The sequence below is a fragment of the Oryctolagus cuniculus genome, chromosome 1 (genome assembly GCF_964237555.1).
Source record: "Oryctolagus cuniculus chromosome 1, mOryCun1.1, whole genome shotgun sequence".
NCBI classification, from domain to species: domain Eukaryota; kingdom Metazoa; phylum Chordata; class Mammalia; order Lagomorpha; family Leporidae; genus Oryctolagus; species Oryctolagus cuniculus.
In genome coordinates this window covers 62,603,140-62,609,139 of record NC_091432.1, presented here as the reverse complement: position 1 = coordinate 62,609,139, position 6,000 = coordinate 62,603,140, and positions in this window count along the sequence as shown.

Genomic DNA, 6,000 nt, shown 5'->3' with positions numbered 1-6,000 from the left:
GGCTAGGAGGTGGATAGAGAACACTTCACAGTCTTACTTCTGAGACCTAGGAAGTCCTGAGAGATGAAGCCACAGGGATTCATTATTATCCTGTGATTGAAGGGCAGCAGGAAATATTTGAGTCTGGCTTCACAAAAATATCCAGGATAAGATTGTAGGCTACTGGGAAATAGAGCAAAGGTAGGTTAGCAAGTCCTAATAGTCAAAGGAGTCCTTTCAACTCTTACAGTGATGTCTGGGCTGTGGGTTGGGGGATGATTGGCTACAGGACCCCCCTCTTTTCCATCTGAGTGCTACCATAGCTGTACTCTGACATTGAACAAATTATCTTGTCCCTGCCTCATCATTTCTTCCCTCTTAGTTTCCTATATTTGGTGGTATTTCCCCTCACTGAATTTCCACCATTCATCCTGGGCCCAAGCCCAGAGGCTTCGGTCTTTTGGTGGCTGAGGTTCCAGGGACAGAGAGGAATTAGAGTGTGGGGAACCTTGGCAAGTAGTATCTGTGTAGAAATTCCACTTAATAACTGAGGACTTTCAGGTTGGCTGAGCATGTGATTGTCTATAGATGCTGCTGTGCAAAATTAACAAGGCTGCGCTAAGACATAGGTACATACATTTATATAAGAGATCATTTCTGGAGTGTCAATGTTTCAGTGTCCTTTCTCTGGTGTGGAGAAAATTGAGAGTTAGGTAAGCCAGGCATAAATGGGACAGCCCTATTCTTTCCCTCCCCTTCTTTTCTTCTTCAGTCATATTTCAGTGCAGCTACTTGAAAAGCATTCAGTGTGAGAAAATCATACAGCAGTGGAAGTTTATGCAAGGTAGGAGATGGGTACCATAGCTAGACTTCAATAGGAGCTGTTGGCCGATTCCAATTTAGCAGTCTCAGCTGTGGCCTGGGGGAAGAGTGGCACTTCTGCAGCACTCTCCGTGGCAGAAGTAGCTAGAGGCTCTTATAGCTTTTTCTTTACCTGTGAGCACTAACTGCCTGTACTCTGGTGTTCTTTTCTTCTAAGGATGGCAATGAATTATGAGTTAGATCAGGTAAAAAGACTCTCAGTCACTTCCAGATAACTTCCAGAATAACAATTCTATTAATGGGGCCTGCGCTGTGGAGCAGTAGGTTAATTCTCTGCCTGCAGCGCCAGCATCCCATATGGGCGCCGGTTCTGGTCCCCATTGCTCCTCTTCTGATCCAGCTCTCTGTTATGGCCTGGGAAAGCAGTAGAGGATGGCCTAGGTGCTTGGGCCCCTGCATCCACGTGGGAGACCGGGAAGAAGCACCTGGCTCCTGGCTTCAGATTGACGTAGCTCTGACCGTTGCAGCTATTTGGGGAGTGAACCAACGGACAGAAGACATTTCTCTTTGCCTCTCCCTCTCACTGTCTGCAACTCTAGCTCTCAAATAAATGAAATCTTTAAAAAAATAAACAACTCTACTATGTGTCTCTCCTTCCTCCCTTGTGTTCTGAATTATTTTAGCATTTTATATAAGAAAGACCTTATTTAAAATGAGGGTACTTCAAAAAGTTCATTGAAAAGGAATTAAAGATGTTTATCTTGGTACAAAAAGATCTGAAATCCATGCATAGTTTCTCATATTAATTTTCCAGGAACATACTGAAGATCTCTTGTGTATAAGAGTAGAAGATAGAGTACTAGGAACAAGGCTGTGTCATGCAGTAAGGATGGAGCTCTATCTCTGCAGGTGTTCAAGAACATCTGGAAGCTACCTGCCAAGGATTCAGCACTCATTAATAGAAGACACCAATAACAGGAAGCCCAATTCAAATTCTGGCTTTAAAACTCACCTGCTGTGATCTTGGTCAAGTCACCTAAACTCTCTCAACCTGCTTTCTTCTGTGACCTGGAGAGCCCGAGTCCTGTTTATAGGCTACTATGAGGGAGACAATTACCTGAAGAGCCAATCATCGTATGAGGCACACAGCAAGGGTCAAAAATAAGATTATTTGTAAATCCCTTTAACCTGAAATACTACCTCAATATGAAAATTCTTAGTGGCAGCCAGGTCCTTGGTTGGTTCTGAGTACCTGTTGGAGAGTTGAGCACACAGAGACTTACTAGGTCTGGGGAAGGGAGTGCAGGGGGCTCTCAGGTCATGCAGGGCTTAGAGTGCATGGAGCAAGACAGTTTGAGTATTTATGCAGTTTTAGGACCATAGCTGTAACAGTGATTCCCCACGGACGAGGACAGCAAGAGACCTCTGGGATGCTAGAAAGAGTCAGCAAATCAAAGCTAGGAAATTGAAGAGGGAGGGATAGGATAGAGAAGCTTGAGATTTCCAAGTGGATAGTGTCCATTTCCTGCCGCTGAGAGGGTACCAAAGACTTGATAAATGACAGTTTATTTGGCTCAAAGTTCTGGAGTCTCAGAAGTCGAGGATCAAGGGACCCTGTCTGAGGGCTCATTATGACAGGGCAGGAGGGCAAGCAGGCACATATTGGAAACAGGCTGAACTCATCCTGTCAATCAGGAGCCTATTGCCTTAGTAGCTAATGCACTCCCACAGCAACAGCCTTCGTTCTTCAATGAAGGCAGAGCCATCATGGTCCAATCATTTGTTTTTAAGATTTATTTGAAAGGCAGAGTTACAATGAGAGAAGGAGAGACAGAGAGCTTTCATCTGCTGCTTCACTCCCCAAATGGCCACAATGGACAGAGCTGGGCTAGGCTAAAGCCAAGAGGCTTCATGCAGCTCTCCCATGTGGGTGACAAGGGCCCACATGATTGGGTCATTCTTCTTTTTCCTGGGCCATTAGCAGGGAGCTGGATCAGAAGTGGAGCAGCTGGGTCTAGAATCAGTGCCCATCTGGGATGCCAGAATGGTGGCCCTCCAAGACACCTCTTAAATATCACACACATCAGTACTATTACAGTGGCACTTAAATTTCAACATGAGTTTTGGAGAGGAAATTTAGGACATAGCAAGTAGGAAGTATGCAGGTGGAGAGGTCCCTGAACATAAATAATCTCAATGGCTTTTTGGCCATTTTAAAACATGCCTTTTCTCTTTCCTTCATCCCAAATATTTCCTTTCAGTGTTTCCTCTGGATAGCCTAGATAAAATTTTCTGAATGTTAGTTCTGCCTCTGTGAAATAAAGCAGTATGGAGATTAAATGAGGTTATATATGCAAAACACTTATCTGACCTGGACTAGGCCAAGCACTGAAATATTTAATGTAATTTACTTAATGGTCTTTCATCAACCATTTATTTTATATGAAGTATGGTGCTAAATTTTAGGGCCTAAAGTTAAAGGCTCATGCTCCCTGGGTGATCAGAGGCTGACTTGGCAAATAGGCAGACAGAAATTAATTCATTGAGATGTAGATATAAAATTGTCACACATTCAGCAGGAGTGGAGTTCACTCCATGAGGGATAGCCAGGCATTTAAGGCTTACAAGACTAAGGCAGGCTTAGAGAGAGTCACACTACAGAAGGGAGAGCACATGTGTAAAACATGGCAGGCAAGGCACAATGGGCATGTTCTGGGAGCACTGAACTTGGCTCAAAGACAGGTTTTGTGAGTCTTATGATACCCTAATCTGCTCACAGTGAATAGCCTTTCCCACTTCTTGTCTACTCAGTCTTGTCAAGTGCTACTTGAATGGTTCTGTCCATTCTAGATCTTGTTGCCATGATCTTAGGTAACTTAAGTAATAGGTATTAGCCTCTTGTTCCACTGAACTTTAGAAACAGGGAACGTGGTTCACTTCCAAAATGGCCACATTGGTGAAGCTGGTCCAGGTCAATGCCAGGGACCCCATCCAGGTCTCCCACACGTGTGGCTCAGGCACAGGAACTTAGACTTATCTCCACTGCTTTCTTAGGTGCCTTCAGGGGGAGCTGGGTCAGAAGTAGAGCAGTTGGGACTTGAACTGGTGCTCCAGTGTGGCATGCCATTATTTTAGGCTGCAGTTTAACCCATTGTGCAACAGTGTTGACCTCCCAAGCTTCCTGATTTAAGTGCACTTGAATATGTAGTCAGCTATCATGGCCTCAATGATAGAGAATAAAACCTATAGTTTATGCACTAAGTATATAGCTTCCCTGGGGAGTTAAGAAGACTAGCTTCAAGAATTAGAAGTTTAAGGGATCTTAGTTTTGGAAATTCTCCTATTTTGTTCTGAGACACAACAATTTTACTATGGCAAACAGATAAACTTTGTCATCCCCAGTGTACTCAAGATATCCATTATACTAATGGATCTTGGGGACAGTCATGGATACCCAGCAAGAACTGATAATATTGGGCAGATTTCCCTAAACAGCATTTATTCTACAGATTACAGAGAACCTATGATATATCAATTTCTCTCCAAATATTGGGAATGTGGTAGTGCATAAAGAGAAAGCCCTGCTCTTGTTGGGCTTTTATGATAATGGAAGTCTTTCACTAAATTCAACATATAGCAAAGGTATTAAGAGGTTCTATGGAGTTAGAATGGTTATTATCAAAAAGATAAAGGATAACAGGTATTAAAGATGATGTGGAGAGTAGATTTGCAGTTAGTGGGAATATAAAGTAGTCCAACTATTGTGAAAAATAGTACAGAGTTCCTCAAAGTTAAACAAGTCACTACCATATGATCCAGTTATCCCACTACTGAGGATATTTATGGAATCAGTACACATTCCACTATCCATTGCAGCCTTGTTTATAGTATCAAGATATGGAAACAACCTAAGTATCCATCAGCGGGTGAATGGATAAGGAAAACATCCTATTACTGGCAGTAAAAGGAATGGAACGTCCTGTTGAATGAACTAAGGACAAATACTGCTTGTTCTCTCTCATGTGAGAGCTTAAAAAAAACCCCTTAATTTGGAGCAGGGAATGGTCATCCTAGAGTTTGGGAAAGTTTGGGGAGATAGAGTGGATTTGGGTAACAGGTACCAAATCAGGATTTTAATGAAGGAGTAAGTTCCTAGTGTTATACGACATCATTGGTAACTAGTTCATGATAGACTAATACATATTATATGAATGAGTAGGAGAAACAAACTTCAATCCTTCAATCACAAAGTAATCTCAAAGAAGAGAAATGTTATTACCCTGTTTTGATCAGTCAGCATGGTATACATTTAATGAGCTAAGTTTTTAAAAAGGGTTAAAAGTTTGTTAGGAGGATAGGTCTAAGATCTGTTGTACAACATGGTGCTCATAGTGAACAGTGTACAGCATTCTTGAAGACTGCTGAGTTTTGTGTTCTTACCACAGAATTACCTTGATTTAGCCACTCTACAGTTGTGTTGTCTTGTGACCTGAACTTTAAAAGATATTCTCTGGATAATATGTAGGGGATTAGAGTTAAAAAAAAAAAAAGGACACTTGTTCAAGTTATTAAATCCAAAGTGTAACATGAAGGTGGCTTGGACCACAGTGGCAGCAGTGGATGCACAGATTAGTGTCTACACTTGGGGTAAATTTTGAAGTTGCAATACATAGGATTTATTAGTGAGTTGATTGGATGTGGCATTATGAGAACATGATAGGCTTCTAGGAGGTTTCCCAGCTGAGGAACTAGGTGAATGGAAGGGCTTTAGTGTGATAAGTAAAACAGAAAACAAGGATTACAAGGGTGAAGGGAGAGAGAGAAATCAGCTTTGTTTTGGACACGTTAGCTTGTAAATGCATGTTACTCAATAGAAGTCAATTAGAAAAATTAGTCATTCTTTGGTATCTGTGAGGGATGGGTTCCAGGATCCCCTGTGGGTACTGAAATCCAGGTACTCAGGTTTTTATTTTATATAAAATAGTAGACATTTTAAAATCTAGAATGCTAGATATTTGCATATGAAATCTTTCCATATTCAGTCATCTCTAGATTGCTATAATACCTAAAGTGATGTAAATGCTATGAGTTCTTATGTGTTGTTTAAAAAAGTCTGTATATATTCAATATAGGTGCAATTTTCATAACGTTTTTGATCTTTGGTTGGTTGGATCCAGGGGTGTAAGACTTGATTTTATT